We start from the raw sequence: 21,871 nt of genomic DNA, 5'->3' as shown, positions 1-21,871 counted from the left end.
ACTACTGTTACCTTTATTTTAAACCTCTACTATCAGATTATGAAATGTGACCCATGGAATTTCAGATATTTTGAATTTTAAGGACGTGCCAACAGTTAGCTTTATTAACTGTAAAATGTCAGAGTAAAAGTGTTCCCGTTAACTATTTTTCTTTTCATGATCATGATATTGTCGGTATTGTATTCTAACATGGTTCTCCCTTATATTCACCTCTGATTTATATAATGTCAGTAGTATTCATACAGTCCAATACTTTTAAGTAATCAACAGAACAATATTTTTGCTTATAATAGTTTTATTCACTCATTTTTCTTCGATTGACATATTATTTGCAACATAGTCCGTCACCTAACTTTTTACCCTCGCAATGACAACGAGTCTGTCCATCCTGTGTAACGGGACAGACAGAGGGTATGTTGCAATCTTGGTCTGAAATAAAATAAAATAATATCAGATTATTACATGGCATTTTTCATATCGCATGTATTATCAGCCTTAGGTTCAATATCAGCCCCAGAGCCGCATGGCTCGAGGGCTGATATTGACCGAGGGCTGATAATACATGCGATGTGAAAAATGACATGTTATGATCTTTTTATCATATACTTCAACAATGGATAACATATTCATATATTGATCCTTTTACGTGGTTCCATAATAGAAGTTCAAAGAGTGAAAAGTTCACAGACGTCGGACCCCAAATTTAGTACATTCGATATGAAATCTTTCCATCATATGTCTCAACACAGAAGAAACCTGTTTTAATATGGACAAATCGACAAAAATATACATATAATGAACACTGTCTGGAAAGTTATTTTAAAGTAACTTTCTACATAATGTTTTATGTTCTACATAAAACTTTTAAAAATGCATCTATTTAATAATTTGTTTGTTAGGTTTTTTTTTTTTTTATATATTATTTTACACTATATACTTTCCAGTATCCAAATAATTGTTTTGTACACTTCTTTGTAATGTTTTTCATAGAAAACGTAGCATTGAGGTGTATTTTCCGGAATTTGCCGAGTATCACCGGAATGCCATGCGATAACGTTACGGAAAGGCATGTGATAACAATCGAAGCATGTGATAAACTTTTCATATCAGCCCGCTAAGCACCAATTCGAAAAAATATGGAATTTACGTTAATTTAATGCTATTATCATACAGTACAAATCATATGTTATTTAGTCTAAGCATATGATAATGTGTTTTATTATACTTTACGTTTAAATACGAGGGTGTTCTTTTTCTCTATCACATGGCTGACCGGATGACATTTTTTTTTTAAATCTCGTCCAGACCAATCAAAAATCGACAATTTAAAGGACAATGAATTTCATTTACATCAAGTTATCAAATACTATGCGTAATCTCTACGTTTTGGCTCAAATTTTATTAATTGACTGTCAAAATAAAAAAATTAAAAAATTTTGCCTCACTTTTTTACTTTTTTAAATTCTGCAACATTTGTATGTGATGTCATAGAAAATACTTTTAAAATAGAATTAATCTGTAAAAGACAATAATGATAGAATATTCGGTACACTAAATTAGATAACACATAGTTGAGAGGGTGATAGAGCAGATTGTTACCCCAAGAAAATGGCAATGTTTTCTTGGGGTAACAATCTGCTCTATCACCATTTCACGTATGTATTATTTATAAAATGTTTAATGGTAAAAAGAAAATTCAATAGTATCAAAACAAAACAAAAAAGGTTGCCGTATCATGCAAGTTTATACCAATTCATTTTTATTGGCTCTGAAGAAACTCAATTATGTTTTTATAGCGCAAAATTTCAAATATAGCCAAAAGTACCAGTATACCAGGTATAAACACTTCCTGTTTATTCGTTGTCATGGTATATTTAATCAGGTTTTTAGAAGTAAGAAAAAGCTAGTTAGGTACATAAAAACATTTAAAAGAAAACACATAATGTCTGGAGATATTACAGCGGACCACTACACATCCTAAATTTCTACTAGTAATATAGTTGTTTACTCACCGGGAAGAATAACTACAAAATTATTCAATAATTGTTTTACATTAATAGCAAACGTGAATTATAAAACACATACTGTATCATTTTCTCATTGATCTTGCTCCTATTTTCTTAAGTTAGTAATACGAAGACATAATGAAGGCACAGTTTGAGCTTTCGAAATCGAAAATATCATACTACTTTAAAAAATGAAATGATTACAGAACACTTCTTTTTTAAGAAACCAAATAATCATAAATGAGATATCATTTCCGATTTAGTGTTGTGTGTACACTACTAGTATTACTTTTATTATACTTTCTCTTTTCGGATTTATAAGGAATCGACTCATAAATTACTTCTCTAACTATCAACCCAACGTCATTATTTATATTATTTGATTGTTCATCTTCAACACAATTTAAACATTCTTAGCTCTATTGTGACAGGCATTGACAGCAACTCAAATGTTTTCTGTTCATTTGTAAACCAAATTTTCAAATTGAGATAAATATCATGACATATTAAACAGGATTTGATATAAAAATTTGGATAAACAGAAAACTTACCCTCTTCGCACTCTGAAATTATGAAAAAATATTGTCTGAAAACTTTATATTTTTGACGAATTGATATATTTTTATAATGACTAATGCTTCTAATGATTACGGAATTTCTTACAGCGTATCGAACATATTTTAGTAAAAAAATCCTAGCAATAAATGAAAAAAAAGAGATATTGTCGGCAGGATTCACACAACCAATGTAGATTTACGCTCCAAAATATCAGCAACTCATAGTTGATGATTTGTGGACTAACATTAAACCTTATGAAAAACTGATAGCACAATTTTGAATTACATAAATATTGCATATATTGTATAGTCTGTTTAGCCCAGCGCTTACATGTATAGCGGCTCTAAATTATCATAACATCAAATACAGTAAAATTGAAAAAAATAAATATTGTGAATTTCAGGTGACGTTTAAATCAGGGTTTTTTTACCCCCTTATTTATAGTTATCACTGTTCTGTATCTTTTTGGATTGCATATAATCAATTCCTTTTATCAGCCGTTTTGTTTTCTTTGCCGTTTATGTTGAAATAAAATAAAATGGAAAATGGAAATGGGGATGTGTCTAAGAGACAACAACCCGACCATAGAAAAGACAACAGCAGAAGGTCACCAACAGGTCTTGAATGTAGCGAGAAATTCCTGAAATGATTATCTGGGTTGGTCAAACGATTAAGGATCGGGTTTGATTTTTCGCGGGCGCGTCTATCAATTTCGTTACAAACAATTTATATGCAGCTCAAGTCCGATGATTGTTTATTGGGCAGGGTAATATCCTACTGAAACATCTCCTTCTTTGTGTAAGAGTCATACCATTGAGTATATTTGGCTGCAGAATGTTTCCCCTATTACATAAAGCCGTTTAAATGCTTCGATGCACACTATAAATATTTTTTTCATTTTTAAGATATTGCTGCCAGCATTATAACATCCACCGTAATATCTGTCAACTAACTGTACACATGCAGGAATGAAAAGCTAATTTCGAAACATGTTTGCACACGATATCTACAACATCCTTTGAGACGGAAACATGAATTATTTGCCTTCTTATAGAATGGCCATGCATTTTCGCTTAAAAAGTATGCTTTGTATAAGGTTTTCATAAAGCAGAATAAAGCAGAATATCACGTTATATTAATACATGATACACATACCTGCCTTTTCATCTGTAAAGTAAAATGTTTCAAGAAATTCAGAAATGCATTTTAACAATACAAAAATAATAAATTTCTTTTAAAATCTACTGCAGTTCAATAATTGTTTATATATATTGTCTAAAACTATACTGTTCTCATGTTCAAATGGTGCATTGGACTCGCAATATAAGTCGCTATCGTTCTCGAAAATGAGCTTTGTCAATAAACTTCTCTGTTTGTCTTTCTTGATGTTTTTGCTTTGTTGTTGTAGTAATTAAGATTATAACACAATGGTAACTGCTGTATTCCGATTTTTGGCATTATTACCTATTATGTCCGTTTGTTTTGGTAACACACTGTTGTTAATATTATTGAGTTTTAAGCGACTGTCATACGAGTGAGAGGTTTAGCTATCTTTTAAAAACAGGTTTACTCCATCATTTTTGCTGATGTATTAATATTATCTAGTTTAGAGTAAATAAGTGTCTTTTGTTGTTAACAGATTTTTAAAAAGTCAAAAATAGATCACCTCAATATCAAAATACCTTCCCTAAAGACACAATTAAAAAGCACAAATCAAAAGTTGCTTTTGATTGTAATTTTTCCTGAACTGAATTAATTATTTGTAATTAAACTGTTCATCCAAAATTTATTACATTGTACAACTGGCCATTTCAAGAACATTTTCTAGACAATATGAGTTAAAAAATAGTTGATTCGACTGCACGTTGTGAACCCTATAAACCAGAAGACTCTTTCATTTTCGTCGTTTACCCTGCCCAATAATTCTATTACTTCTCGTACTCTTTATTTTATTATATAATGTTTATCAACGTGAAAGTTGTCTGTAATAACAACTGAACATTTAAAAGTATATATTTAGCTCAGAAACACTTCAAACAAAACTTGAAATGTTACTGATAAAACGTTTGCCAAATGGCATTTTGAGTCATGTTTTAATATAAAAATGAACATGTGGTCTGATTGCCAATGAAACAACTGTCCACAAGAGTTGAAGACTTATTTTTCTCACCTTTAAAGACAGACAGTAATTTCATATTTCCTGTACAAACATCACAAATCGTTGGATAATTAGGAAACTGTTCTGTAAAAATATAAATGTATAGGAAGTAACAGTTAAATCTAACTTTGGTAATGTTTTTGTTGTTGATGTATAAGCATTGATATATGTGAATGTGGATTTATTTTCAAACGTTGTTATGCTATGGCAAAAAGGTCAACATTGACCAATTATCATCTCGTTTTGTAGAAATCCCGGTCAAACCTGATGACTAACCTCAAAATAAATTATCAAAATAGTCCAACTACAATAATTTTTTCGACTTTTGATTGCATATTTTGAACAATTGATTATTCAATCGGGGAAACTTAGTTCATTTATTTTAGATGTACTTAGATCAAACTGGTTATTAATAGAGGAAAAATATATAGCTGAAGTGTTATAAACTGCAAATCATAAAAAAAAATCATGTTACGAGAGTTCAACAATGATAAAAACTATACCGTATAGTCAGCTTTAAAGGCCCAAAATTGTCAATGGTAAAGCAATTCAAAGTAGAAAAAACTGTTGATAATATGATTGCAATGATGTCTACCAGATGAACACGACGTATGTTCACTAACGTTTCTGAAAATCGACAATTCCTAATTGGCTGATAATTTGTGTTGGAGTAAAGGTTTGCACTGAATCTTAGAACAACTCATAGCAAAAGGTCCTTTCTACACACTTTTTAGGCTACAGATAAAAAGTTTTTACGTAATAAATTGCAAGAATGAAAAGAATTTGACATTACTATAGTTCACATAAAATGTATTTTTTCAAGTAATAGTATATAAGCAGCATTAACTAATTAAGGTTTATTCAATTATAGCTGTTACGTACAAGTGATTGAATTTTCTGACGCTGAATTTAACCTTTGTGTATACAAAATAAATTCCTTTGTACATTAATTTATTTTTTTCGGCATTGGGTACAGTTGAAAAGATTTCAGACTGATATTTTTTTTGTTGTACACCAGAATAGTGGTTCGCCTACATTAGACTCTTCAATGACACTCAAATCAAAACAGTTGGGAGGCAAATCGAAACTTGAAATCAAATGCGTAACAAACTAAGGCTATCTATGCCTTGAGAGAAGAAGTTGTTTAGTGTTCCGAAAAAAATCAATTATCTATAAACAGTAAATAAATTATTTATAGATACCAGGACTTAATTAAGGATATACGCCAGACGCGCGTTTCGTCTACAAAAGACTCATCAGTGACGCTTGAATCCAAAAAAAGTTTAAAAGACCAAATAAAGTACGAAGTTGAAGAGCATTGAGGACCAAAATTCCTAAAATTTTGCCAAATACAGCTAAGGTTATCTATGCCTGAGGTAGAAAAGCCTTAGTATTTCAAAAAATGCAAGAAGAGTACGTTCGGTAAGGGTAATATTTGGCCTCAATTATAAAATTGAATGGTACAAGATGAAATATGTTTAAGGTTGTCTTAAAGACATGAAAGAAAGTAAAATAGAACTATTTGTGTCAAAGTTTTATTCTAAGGCGTTGAAATGTCATTCAAAATAGGTAAAAATAAGAGATTTTGACGAAATTATACAAAATTGACCAAATCACACCAGATTTAGGATCAGGAAACATAGAGCGCAGGCGTCGACAAACTAAATATTCGATTGAACAATGTCAAATGTAATTACAAACATTGTGTTCAAAGATCTGTTTTGTCTATGTATGCGCTATATGTGTCCTCTCCAATTATCTATGCAAAATATAACAATTTTCATTGATTTTTTTTATAGAAAATAGAAATAAATACTGTGACGTAATCAGTAGAACGTAGGAACTTGAGATGAGAATTATTGACCTTTTTTTCAGACGATTGAATTTGGAGTTCCAAAACTTCCGGTTTACTTAGAAAGTAAATAAAACTGTGCAATCCCGTTGGTCACATTTTTCTGGTTTCCGGTAACTCGTATAAATAAACAGGTAACCAGATGAATTTGACCATTCAGATTGCACTGTTATATTAACTTCATAGGTAAACTGGAAGTGCCTGTGGTATGAAACCTAACGTCAGAGTGGGCATGTCGCCATAAAAATTGACAACATTGAAAATAACAGTAATATTTTCAACTAATCAGAGGAAAGTAAATACACCAAATTTATTTATTCTCATTTGAAAAGTATCTTAACAATGAGAAAATGTGATATTAGTTTACTTTTTGAATTGAAGAATTGTCCTTGTTTAAGAACGCCCCAACATCAAAACATTCACAAAACACAATTGCATTGCTTAACAGCGGTGTTACATTTTTGGAGAAGTGCAATTATTTAACATAAATAAACGATCCAAGAGAATATCGACTTACTCATTGGATTACCGTATACTGTAATTACATCCCCGTTGTCGTCGTTTGGAATGTGTTTACTACAATAGTACAATGCATGTGTTGTATTTCCGTCCCTTTCAACTCTGTAAAATCATTTGAATGTATTAATAATACAAAAGTTATATTGAAGCTTCATCAGCATATGTGTTTGCTTGTGCATGACGTTTTACAATTATGAGAGAATATAATGCAGCTTGGTGCATTTCATGAGGGGCGAAAGACATCAGAGAGACATTCAAACTCATAGATAGAAAATCAAATAACAAAGCCATGGCTTAAAGAGATAAATACAAACTGACAAATGAAGGGTACACAGGACACAACATAGAAAACTAAAATCTCAACAACACAAACCCCATCAGCACTAAGAATGATCGCAGATGCTTTGGAATGGTAAGAAATCCTGCTCTACATGTGTTGGTCATTTTATTACGGTAAATAGTCTAATTCGGTAGGTCATACTCGTGAAAGAAAGTTGGATTGTAGTTTCGATATAAGGAACAAATCCGATATCGTCTGTGAAATGAAACGGATATTCCATAACGTTCAATCAACTCGTGATGCCGTCCTTAAAATTTACGAAGGGATCGATGATTATAACTTCACCATTTGGAACTTTTGGTTTAAAAGTTGTTTTTTTTGTGAGCAGCAGCACTTTTTCTTGGAAATCTTGATAGGAAACACAAACCCAGGAATATTGCATTAATCTAGAATATTAGTCCTAATAGCTTTATGGTATAATCGGACGTAAATAATACTTTTATGATATTAATGAACTGATTTTACCGTTTGCTAACGATTACTATATTCTTTTCAGACGACTCTGTGTATTTGACGTTAAGAACATCATCCATTATATTAGATCGAATCGCTGAAGCGAATGTTTTATGCGCCAATTGACGGGTTGACAGATTTACATACAAACGTGTCAAGTGACTAGTCACTTATTTCGACTCCAAAGTGACTAGAGTTGTGATTTTTATTCTTATTTCTAAACAGCATCTACTAATTTCTATTATCCGGTGTGAACCGGCCGAATATCGAAAAAAACTAGTTCTTATACTAAACAAATGCTAAATAGTCAATTCATTCAAATAATATTGAGCGTACTTTACCTTGATATTCGACTATAAGTCGTCGGAACTACTATTCATATCTTTAAAAAATTAATCAATCTACTCGCTTCTTAAATTTATCACGATCATAATGGTTATATTCTTAATCCTTGACCAATATAGCAATTCACTTGTGATCGTCCAGGTTACCTTTAATTACCTTAACTTAAAAAAAAACGGTTATTTACCTGGAAGAGTCTTATTTGCTTATTTTAGCTTAACAATGATGCCAATTTACTGGTTCGAGTCAGGTTTGCCTATTTTGCCTTATTGCTTGACAATTTATATGCTTGCCTTTTAATTTATTGTAGTAAATAAAGGTATAATGATTACTTCCTTTCTTTGAAATTAACCACTGTATCTTATAAAAAGCAAACTTGCCATGAAAAAGCAAGTTTTTTTCTAGACATGCCTAATAGCTGATAACATTTTCTATCGAAAAATTTGAAACAACGTTATGATGGAACCAAAGATGATCAGTGTATCTAAAATTCAAAATATTTACCGATAAACAAAAAATGATCCAGATCTCCACATGCACTGATTCGAAATGTGTGTAACATTATTCCTAAATGCCAATATTGTTGGGTCGTCACTACTTACAGTCCATCTAGCCGGAGATGTGCTGTCCAATGCAGATTGATAAGTTTTCGATTGATATCTACAAGGCATGACACAAAACCCTTCGTAATTGACAGTAGATCCATTAACTTTATCTGAAATAAGACAATTGAACACAATATATATGTACCTTCTTAAATAAAAATACACATAACAAAACTTAAAATTAAGCGATGGGAACTTATCAACAACCGGAGTTGAGGTCAACTGCTTCGTAGTTAAAAACAGATTCTGCGCAGGTAGTTGCATCTGTCTAAAAGTATATTCAACTTAATTTGACCGACAATTGCCAATTTGTTGATATAAATATTGAGAAAAATAAGATAAGAATTATTGCAAAATACGTACAACACATCTCTTTTTCATATCGAAGAACCAAATCACATTGGCTGTTATCAAATATTCGAAAAAAAATACTTGAGCTTCAAATAAATATATTTCATCTAGAGCGCCACTGATAAATCATAATAAGTTTGATGTAGACGAAACGCTTACATAACCACAAGAATTATACACCTGATATCGTTGATCAGTCGGTCTATGATATATGCATTCACAGTGGTGAGTTGTTATAAAGTCTGTTGAAGTTTCGACCTTCAAGTATTCTGACAGAAAATGTACAGAAAAAAACATGTTTTTAAATGTACATTTATGCAGTCACAATTAACGCTTGATAACAGTAACATAGATCTGGTACCTTGGCATCTTTGGTGAAAGTTTTTTTTCCATGTTCTGATCTCGTAAATCTATTTGGAATTATCGATTCAAGCTAAACATTTAAACTAGTAAGGGAATACCATAATTACATGGCATGTTATGTAATTACAGACCCAGAAGATTTGGCTAAATGACTAACAGTTTAATAGCAGAGATCTTCGAAATAACAATTAAGTCACCAATTTTGCTGCAACAAAATGTGCATTTAGACAATCATAAATGTCTCTTCAGTGGCGTAACAACTTAAAAGTCCTAAATGTAATAAAGGACTAAATTAACATGTGTGAACCTGACATTAAAGAACCTTACAAGATTGTTTTTTTCTCTACTTGTAATTGAAATAGTTCGGGGTTTACTGTATGAATTCTGCTTGATAAAACGACAAGTATGGTTGCACAACAGGTACATGTTGGCATACCAACAATACGCTCCGTTTAATAAGTAACTTGATAAGACGAAAAAAGAACTGAAAGTTCGGTACACAATTTAAGAATTAATCGTTTTTAATCGATCACATGACTTGTTACTTTTATCCTTGGATAACAACATATTTTGTTTTGGTAGTTCCATAGGAGGTAAAACCAAATCTAGGATACCAGAAAATAAGAATAGTCAGACAAAGTATGATTTGTTATAAATGTCTGCAATAATGTGATCAGAACTAAATGAATGGAGTGTCCTCTGAGTAATCACAAATCACAAGTAAAATACAAATCGACTTCTGTTCTGTCAATTTTTCTGTACAAATGCAATCCGGCTTATGAACAAGCTTTGAATTTTAACCTTGAAGTCCATTTCTGCAAGAATATTTTAGTCTTTGACTTTTATATCTTCATTATTGAACTTGGTTCAGAATCTGGTCTTTTATTTTTATTTATTGACTTTCGTCCTTTTTTCTTTTTGTGTGTTTTTGTTACGATCTGATGAGTCAATCTTTTTTCGTTTGATATTTAAAAAAAACACAATCGAATTTTGTGTTTCTATACGACAGTCACAGGTCCAGGAACGGTTGGTCGCTATCAAACATGTTTAACCTTGTCATATTATTTATTTGCAGAAGTCAAGAGCTTGAAAAATTAATGTTCTTCGTTTGTTTATGTTTACGATATATGTTTATTTTATTATTCTGTACTTATCTCAGCTTTAGTTTTTTCTTTTGAATTGTTATACATTTGCACTGTTGGAGATTTTTATAAATTGCTATATAATATTGGTTCTTCGTAGTATTAAAGACCGTACAAAGTTTATATCTGTGGCATAATGAAGTATAATAAAAAAAAAAAAAAAAAAAGTACGAACTCCAAGAGGGGGGTTCATAAAACAACCAAAAAAAACCATAGACTTTTTCAAACATCGGTCATATTTTCGACTTGGAACAGGCATTTACCGGTAGTGCAATAAGCCTGTGTTTATTAGCTCAATTTCCACTAATATGATAATAACAAAAAACCTTACAAGACTTAACCAAACGAATCAAAAACACGAAGAACTTTTTTCTTCAGTCTAGAAGGCAATATTTCAACTTGATTTTGTTAAATTTTGAAGGAATTTGTGTGTATTAATCTTATCTTTCAATACTTGACTCCTACCACTTCATTTTAAATCTGATGGACAGTTATCGCTTTGAAAAATATACCATATCTCCTAATTTTTATATCAAGTTGTATCGTCGGACATTTTAGGGACAAATTCATAACAGTGTCGATAGTTTATCAGCAACTGTGTGCTGGATAAAGGATTGAGCAAAGCTGTCCACCTTCCGGTACAATGAAGTGTTTCCTTTCCTATTGGGTTTTGATTATAATATGATAATTTAAAAAAAATTGAATGTGAGATGCAAGAACGTACATTTCAAAGAGTATTCTTTAAAAAGAAATTGGAAGATACCAAAGTCAAATAAACTTTGAAACGAGAAAAAAAACACACATTTTGCAAAATAAAAATTCAGACCGCTTTTCAGAAAAGACAAAAAAAAAAACACACGCGTGGCTGAAATTAATGAATAAACAATTGAACACCAAATCTTAAACATTGCATTGGTCGATTGGTGCATGCCTATAAACTCTCTAAATAATATATTACCTGTATTATATAGGAATCCTACAAAAAGAGTTAAAATATGAACACATGTTAATTTTCCCATTATCTCAATTATCTAAGTTTCATTTAAACAATTATTTCAAAAACATAAGTTCAAAATATTCGATTATTTATTTTCAAGTTTCAACAGATGTAATATGCAACAGTTGTACTGACCGAATGATTAGCCATGCGTTTAAGTTTTAATCAATTAACTTTTTCTTTTATACTTGCTATTACAGAATGTTCATGTAATTTTTGTTAAACATGACGAGAGATTTGTATTTGTTGAATGTTCAATAGCAGATGTAATGAAACTTATGTAAAAAATAAGAATATGAAATTATTGTTGTTAGTACAAAACGATAGATCAATGGAAAAAGGTCTCTACATCTTGTTTTTGGAAGGACGTTAAGGTGACAAACGTGACTGTAAAATTCATATGCAGAATAATGCTTTACTTTTTCTATTTGTGTCTCTTGGCATTACCTCTAGTCTTAGCTTAAGCTTTGAATTATGGGAATTTATGTTACTTTCTGTCTATATATATGTATGTTGACAAAATTAACGCAAGATTACCTTATAATAAGCCTGGTATCTTCAATGAGATTCTACAACTCTACGACATATTTCTCAATCTGATAATTGAATCAATAGCTATACAAAGAATTTTACATTTTTTTATTATTTTTCTCGAATGTTACAAACTTTCAGTAGCTTAATTGTTTGTATTTTCTCTCTTGATTTATAAAATGTAAAAATTTGCCGACTAATGGTGTCCTTAACTTAAAGCGATCAGTCAATAAGATCGCAATACAATGTAGTTTTCATTATTCGGTCATAACTCCCCTTATTGGCTCAATCTATGCTTATAGGAAATTGTTGAAGTTAAGTTGGATACAGATGGTATATTTCTTAAAATCGTGAAAATTCGTAAAATCTTTAAAAGAGGTACAAAAGATTAAAGATGGAAAGTCAGTCATTAATAAAAATAATAAACTGACATCGCCACGGCTAAAAAAGAACAAGACAAACAGACAAACAATACACATGACACAACATAGAAAACTAAAAAAATAGTAACACAAACCCCACCAAAACTGGGGGGATGTGAGGTGCTCCGGGGAGGGATAAGCTGATCCTGCTCCACATGTGGCTCCTGTCGTGTTGCTCATGTTATAAAATATCCGGTAAATAGTTTAATTCGGTAGGTCAAAGGGAAAGGGATTGTTATTACGACGTAAGGAACATATCCGATATCATATGTGTAACGGTTATTCCATTAATGGTCAACAAACTCGTGATGGCGTCCGTAACATTACACTGAAGAGACATGTATTGTCGAAATGCGCATCTGGTGCAAGAAAATTGGTACCGTTAATTTTATTACAAGAGTGATCCTTTACAAAGTAGGATGTATCCCTCCCTAAGACAAGATACTTGTATCTACGTTGGCCATTCTTTTTTATCAACCAAGCAATACCAACTCTTTCAATTTGTCTTTTAATTTAGTTTTCATAACTAAAGTTTGAAATTAAGGTTACACATCAATGTTAAAAGAAAAACATCTACCCCTTTTCTACATGAGAAAATGTTTGTACCAAATAGTTATCAAAGGTACCAGGATTATAATTTAGTACGCCAGACGTGCGTTTCGTCTAAATAACACTCATCAGTGATGCTCATATCAAAATATTTATAAAGCCAAACAAGTACAAAGAAGAAAAGCATTGTAGACCCAAAATTCCAAAAAGTTGTGCCAAATACGGCTAAGGTAATCTATGTCTGGGATAAGAAAATCTTAAGTTTTTTCGAAAAATGTCAGAAATATGACATTTGTTTTGCATTCGTATGATAGTTGAGTTTGAGTATGCCATTTACTAAAGAGACTTACCGTTTTGAAGTTTCCTTAGAGTTCGTAATTTATGTTATTTTACTTTTATAAGTTATGGTCTAGGAATAAAGAAAGGCAACACTAGTATACCGCTGTTTGAAAGTCATAAATCTATAGAGAGAAATCAAACTTAAAACGAGGGAAACGTTTCAAATAAAACAGGAAAACAACGAAACAACAGAAACACTTAAGTGCAGCAAAAAACCAAAGGACAATGTACCACAGACACTATGAACCAGTACCTTAATAATTTAAGAATGGGCTACATGAATCAAACTTTGGAAATACTCAAATGCTTCCTAGAATTCAGCAGTTTGTCCCTCCATAAGTTTCTTTCTGTCGTGGAGCTTATATTCGTTTATAAGGTAGATAATCAATACTTTGAAAGAGAGCCCGAGGGCAGTATTATGCTCTTCCCCTCATATTATATGTACCCACCATGTCATGATTGTTCATGTTAGAATATAGAAGTATCGACTATACTGCTTGAATGTTTATGTCTAAAAAGGAATGTTCGCAATGGTGAAATTGAACTTATTACTTGTGTAATAAAGTTATGTTTTACTAAATATTTGCTGATTTCCGTTGTTGTTACATAAGGTATATAATACCTAATACGATTGATTTAATTTTTTGAATTTATTTCAAGTTCTATTGAAAAGATAATCAAGGATAATTTTGGTATAATAACAAACTGCATATGTCAATGATATCAAAATAGAAGTATTGATACCCAAAGAATAATGACCACAGTCCCAGTCCATATGGTGTTCCCATATTAAAAACACTGAATTACTTTGTACAGTCAAACCTTTAATAAGGTTTATAAAAAAAATGTGGTTTGATTGCCAATAACTGACCACTCAAAGGAGTAAAGTGTTATCGTGATACAGATGGTCTTTGAATAAATATTCCTTACATGAACAAAAGATCACAAATGTTTGTATTTGTATAAATGTAACTTAAGTAAACTATGGTGTTGAATAGAACGCTGTTTGATTTGTGATTCCTCGTGATGTTAAGGTTGGTACATCACTATCTGTATAATAAGTATATATTCCCTACACATGATATCGATAAAATAATGCATTTCAATTGAAAATGGAAAGTGTCATAAATTACTTTTCAAAATAGTTCAAAGATGAAAGAAAGAAATCGTCTTTTTGAACAAATTTCCATTCCCTTTGCTTCAATTAAACTAATAAAATTGAGAAAGGAAATGGGGATTGTGTTAAATCAGTCAAAGCGACAACAACCCGGCCATAGAGCAGACAACAGCCGAAGGCCACCAATGGGTCTTCAATGTAGCGAGAAACTCCCGCACTCAGAGGGGTCTTCAACAGACCCCTTAAAAATATGTTTACTAGTACAGTGATAATGGACGTCAAACTAAACTCCGAATTATACACAAGAAACTAACATTAAAAATCATACAAGACTTACAAAGACCAGAGGCTCCTGACTTCGGACAGGCACAAAATTACGGCGGGGTCAAACATGTTTATGAGATATCAACACACCCCCCCCCCCCCCCCCCTATACATCCTGCCAATGTTGAAAAGTAAACGCATAACAATACGCACATTAAATGCATTTGTATATGGTGTTGTTTTTACAGCAATTCTAGACAAAGGAAGATAACTCTTATTTTTAAAGTTGACTTTAACAATGACATTATTTATTTTTTGGAACAGATATTAGATTTTTGCACCTTACAAAAATTATGTAATTTTCTTCACAAGTGTAACATCATGGTGTGCCTTGAATATCTGAGCATATTTCACATCAATAAATATCTGGAAACGTTCCTGGACAAGATGAATAGAATGTTATGATCACTACACATTTTTTTGTGTATCAAAAAGATAGTGACAAGCCTTGGAATATTTTGATATCAAGTCAGTCCCTTAAGGTTATGATTGCATTTCGTGCAATCTTTACCTAAACAGACAAAAACACAAAAACTCAACTGTAACCACTGAAACAAGGAATTGAGGTCAAGGTCATTTGACACTTGCCAGTTATACATGTACACCTTACAATCCTTCCATTCATCAAGTATACTAGACTTATTGCTTATAGTATCGGAGATATGGACTTGACCACCAAAACTTAAACTAGAAATGAGGTAGAAGTCATGTGAAAACTGTCTGATGGGCATGAGCACCTTGCAAGGTACGCATATACCAAATATAGTTATCCTATTACTCATAAGAGATAAATTAACATTACAAAAATAATTATTCAAATAATCACTGAACCATGAAAATAAGGTCAAGGACAATGGACATGTGACAAACGGAAGCATAAAGCATCCTGTTCATCCATCTTCCAAAATATAAAGCTTTTAAAAAGTAAGTTAACTCCGCCGCCTGATCTTTATCCCTATGTCCACAATCATGTTTACAAAACATGGAAAAGTTATAGGATTGCCTATGAGGCATCTATCTTTACGTGTGACAAAATTACAGATGTTAGAAACTTTTAGGTGTTTGAAAACCCTAGGATTATTTCTTAATGTTTGTATTTCTGGTGTTTTGGTGTTTTGTTTGGTAGTTGTGTTCTTCACAAATTAATATCTCCTTTTATCTTTGATATGATTAAGGATGTATTGCTTAAAAAATTCATTTAATCTCAAACTTTTGTATGCATATCAGGTGCATGAGCAGTTACTATTTCTAAATTGTTCTGTCTTTGCAATAATGTTTTTCTTATATTTTGCAATCAAGACTAGAATTACTATATTGTTTAATGCATCAAGTCTAGCTTGAATGCTATTTTAAGGTACTGATATCCAAAAAGTGGACAAGTGAAGACTTCTTTCCTTTATAACTTTGGCATATAACATCTAGAAGATGTGGTTTGAGTGCCAATAAATATATATACTCTGAAAGGAACAAAACTGTAATCTAATTTTTTTTTAAATGTTGCGAGTCGAACCCACTTGTGCAGGTGCACTCAACTTTAATCTTAATTGACAAGTATTGTCGGTTTCCTATCAAAGGTAGGTGGTTTTTCCTGGCACTCTGGCCTCCTTTACCAATAACAACTGGCCGCCACAAAATAGCCTTAAAGTTGCGCTTAAAGTGGAGTTTAAACAACAACAACAATCAATCAATCATTTTGTTCGATTAGGCAAAATGAAGTTGACTCACATAAAGATGAGTTCATTTTAAAATGAATAATACAACTTTGATTTTTTTGTGGCAAGATTTATTAAGCAAATGAACTGCCACTATAAACTACAGGGTTGACCATGTTATCAGAATACTCTTTACTAGATTCTCATTAACTTGTGCTCAAAAGATTTCCCCAGTTTTAAACATTTGCACACAAGTCTGGTGCATGCCTTTATTACTCGAATTCACTATGCACACCAAAAACTGTTTCCAAATGACATAATTAACACTTATAGATTGTACAGCACCTTCTCTCCTTTCCTTTTCTTTTTTCTTCATAAAAGTACTTCACAAGCAATAAGTAGACTATCTTTTATTTGAAGCCTATGCTACTAGAATTAGTTTTTACTTAAATTTTATGTACAATAAAACTTTAATCAAACTATTTGATGGTTCCAATGGAAGTTTAATTTCAACGAATTTGCAACTCAAAAAATTAACAGGCTAAGCTCAACTTCATTTTCATTTTTTTAAAGTGACATCTTAAAAAGGGACATAACTCTGTAAATCCGTTGGTTTACAAATTTTCATAGCATTTCTTCTCTCCTAGTTACACCCAATTAATAACTGCAGAAATGGTCTATACAAATCATATCAATCAATAACCTCTTACTTTTTGTATCAAAGAAAATGAAGTTAAAAGAATAGTTTAGTTGGTTATTTCATTAAAAAAAATCTGGAGTCAATTTTCCACTTAACATATAGAAAATATATTAAAGGATATGAAATGAAATGTTTGTAAAATAAGCTCGAAGTTAAATATAAAAACTCCTCAGAGATACTTTTAAACAATCAAGTGTTCCAAAAAATTTCTTTTAAAAAAACTGACTTACAACCCATCCTTCAACGAAGCCTGAAGTTCTTGAATGTACCCTTATGAGCCTTACATGAGTCTCTGTTTCACTAGGTTAGTTTAAGTATCTCTGTTTGACTAATAAATATAAGAGGGGCCAGGCTTTTCACCTTTACCAAAATCTTCAGACTGATTCATGCTTTTTTGGATGCCATACAAGTGAACAAAGTGTCTCTCTTATAAAACAGAATTATTTCTGCCTATACCTTTATATATATATTCTGTCTAGGATATACATGTAATTACAAACATTTCTTATTTTTCCTTATAAAAATTTGGCTGGTTTTATTTCAATAAGATATTTATAAAATATTTAGGTTGAAAAAAAATTTCAACAAAATTTTAAGGAAATATTTTATTGGATCTATAGCAATTTAAAACAATTATTTTTAATGATATTTGAGACGCTTGATATCCCGTTAATTAAAGTTTGTTATTAAAAAAATATTTTTTTAGAGAATTAATTCCTTCAGGGGTTCTGTTACCCTCTTAAACATCCCTTTCAATCAAATCCTTGATAAAAATCACCATTTTTCCCCATTTTTGTCTTGATACAATATTTTTTACACATAAAATCACAATATACATAAAATGTGGACTATTCTGTTTGGCATCTAGGAAATGACCAAATAAAAAGTAAAATAACAAAAATACAGCAATTCTAAGAATAAGTTTTTTTTAGGTGTAGGTTTCATCAAATATCTATTTAACAAAATTTGTTATAAAGGTGTAACAATTAGAAGTCAGATGTGACATGATGACAAAAATGTCCTTCCAAATGACTCACATTGCATAAAAAAGAACTTTGGAAGAAATCAGGACTAAACGAATTGGTCTTAGGCCCCAAAACAGACCTAATAAAAATTGGATTATGACTTTTGTCTTTTCTTTTCAAGAGATATTCTTCTTATCCCCTTACAACATACTTATTACCTTAGGACTGTTCTCATTTAAAAATAATTTATATATAGAGCACCAACAAAAGACAAATGTAAGATACAGCAAAAATAGTTTGAGAGGTAAATTATGATGTAACAACCAGTAACCAATGCTACAAAGTAGAATGGTACCTTCAAGATTTAATGGAACAGTTCTGGCCATTTATCATGTTTGTGTTCATACAATGTACACATTTTAACATCTACAAATGTGTAGCCTTAAATTAAAACATAATAGTCCACACTATTTATTCTCTTTTTACATAATATACATAAAGACATCTATATACAAATCATTAGAACTGAAATGTGCAAGGAACTTATATACATAGCTCATTTATACTTTATACATTAACAGGTTTGTAAGAATGAAGTTATTTTTTGGGTTAACTATTCAACTTAAGGATGTACTTAGGTGATCAGAAGTAAAATTTAATAAATCAAGAATTCAAAATTGATAGTTTAAGCTGGGAGAGTATTAGTTAAGCATCAAATTGAGCTTAAAATATTGATAGGTCATGGAACTCCTTTTCAAGATATTTGATTTATAAAATATGGCGGGAAAAGGCTGACTTTTACTATATATATGCATTGGTATTATTTTGGTCTCAAATCATAAGAAAGAAAATCATGAATCTGCTCTATAAAGGAGTCCGCACAATTGACACTTATTCCAAAACCTCACCTAAGTACATCCTTAATTAGGGTAAATAAAGAATTTAATAAAATAAATACTTTGTCCAACATGTTTGCATGTAAAAAGAAGTAGTAATTTCTGTTGTGGAACCCAAATTAAAGCTGGTGAAAAGATAGATGCAAAATTCACTTTTTCAGAATCAAATGCATATTGGGTTATATATATAGATTCTACCACTGCTTCAAATGTGATACAATATCTATCCACTTGAAACAGTTAAATTTTCAAATGTAATGCAGGACGCTTTCCAAGCATTTTAAATATCTAAAATTTCAGTCACGAGTGGATAAATATTGTATTGCTCAAGATTTTGTGGTAAATTCTAATATGACGTCCTTATTACGCTTTGTTAACAAAGCCGCGTTCTAATGAGCACAAAAAATATGTTTGACACATGCGCACGGTCTTACTGTTTATATCAACGTTAGTTCCATTGTTATCCTTTTGAATATTTACATTTAAGCAGCTAACATAAACTTTTATTATATATTATCAGGAACAGCCAAACATTCTTACGGTATTTTCGTACGCTTCGACCTATAAATATATTGTATTTGTCATATTAGAATCGAAATAATTCCTTCATGTCATGCTCTATGCTCATTTTAACATGGGTTGGCATTATATCTGACCACATGTTACACCTCGCTAACGCTCAGTGTAAAATATTGACAAATATAATGCCTACCCATGTTAAAATGAGCATAAAACATGACATGAAGGAATTATTTCTTAAATCTATTTCTCTTATAATTTGAAGAAGACATGCAGACAATCCTAACCCTTCTTTTCAGATGATCTGCAAAATTATGTGTTCTTTCTATGTGACTTCATCAGATATGGTCCCCTTTTTATCATGTTTATATGATGTCATGATGGGAATTTCAGAGGAAAACAAGAAAATTATATGTCATAATCAAATTTTGACTAATGGCAAACTGAGATCGGACAAACCAGACATTAATTTAATAAAACATAATCAACGGGTCAGGAAAAGTATAAATTTAGTAAGAATAAGAGATATGTATTTTCAAAGCAAACACCAAACTTATTGGTTGGTTATAATCCCTCTAAACAATGGAATAAATCATCTGAAATCTTCTTATTTACATTTTACGGTACGAACAATATTACCCATAGTGCTTTAGATCTTGAAATGGCAAACTTGTTTAAATTATGTAATTTGTTCGTGTTGTGATTGAATTTTAGCCATTTTTTTCCCTTCCATATATGGAAACCACTTCTGATTCCTGCCCAGAAACAAGTTTTCGAATAAAAAGAAAGAGAAAAGTATTTTCAGTCTCTTAATCCATGAGAAAAAATAATACATGTATATTAACAATTTAATGTTCTAAAAGCTATATGTATAATATCTAATTACATAAAACATAATAATCAATTTTAATTTACAAGTGTATATGCAAATCTAATATATATAATTTGTTTTATAAGTAAAACAAAGAAGCACATTGTATAAATGAGCCAGGTTAAATGTTCAATAAAAGGTGTTAGTAAAAATCGCGATAAAAACGATATTAATGCCTCATATTGAGGTACTTCAAAACATCACTTTACTAGTGATTACAAACTGATGTGCGTCACATCCATAAGTCTTTATATAGTTGCCATATAAAACAACATTTTGTTAATAATTCACAAAAGTCTCAATAACGAAACCTTACATAAATGAACATCTTTGGGTTATTTACCAATATTTATAGATAAAAAATGAAAGTGAAATGTATTGTATAGTTTTATCTCATTATATCTTCACTCTTTACAAGGGATCCATAACTTGATAATACATTTTTTAAAGCAGATGCATTCAGTATATTTCTGAAGTAATGTACTTCTAAAAAAAGTTTTTTTATCAACTTATTTCAAACTCACTTTTAAAAAAGAATGACTCTAATAGATATAAGAAGATGTGGTATGAGTGCCAATGAGACAACTCTTCTTCCATGTCACAATTTGTTTGAATTTTGTCTTCATCTTTCAATAAGACAAATATATGCATGTAAGTGCTGTTTGATAATTTATATTTTGTTTATTTACATTTTAGATGCATTAGGAAAAACATAAATCATGAGAGAGTTTGCTATCTGGAAAGTAAGCCTGAATGCATGTACAAAATCATCCGGATTTTATTTTTCACTTCACTATCTAGTAGAGGCTTTTGACCGTTATATTCTTGTCTCTTAATGACTCTGCAACCTCCAGTATAATCAACAGCATAATAGTTCAGATAACTGAGTGAATATCAGGGAAAAAATGTGTACAGGGCCATGATATGAGTTGCTTATTAAAGTACATGAACAAATGAAAAATGTAACAAAAACATAGTCTTAATAACTACGAATTCAGAAATTATTGTGTGCATTTATTATTGCAGGTTTTTTTTGAAAAATGAACCAAATTGTGAGTTTAATTATTGTGATTTTCCAAAAAGTTTTACAAAGAAACATGTATTTGATATCAAAATACAAGTTCTTATTTTAGCGATACTTAAATAGTTGTATTATATGCATTATTAAAAACCTCACAATAATTTCAGAATCTACAGTAGTTAATATAAGCTACTTAAACATAATATGTTCTACTTTTCTAGCTACCTACATTTTATGACCTCATTAAACTACATCTGTATATGCTTAAGCCCAAAAGCA

Source organism: Mytilus trossulus, chromosome 10 (assembly GCF_036588685.1).
Source record: "Mytilus trossulus isolate FHL-02 chromosome 10, PNRI_Mtr1.1.1.hap1, whole genome shotgun sequence".
In the NCBI taxonomy this organism is placed as follows: Eukaryota; Metazoa; Mollusca; class Bivalvia; order Mytilida; family Mytilidae; genus Mytilus; species Mytilus trossulus.
The sequence above is the reverse complement of the archived record's forward strand: the minus strand, read 5'-3'. Positions refer to the sequence as shown.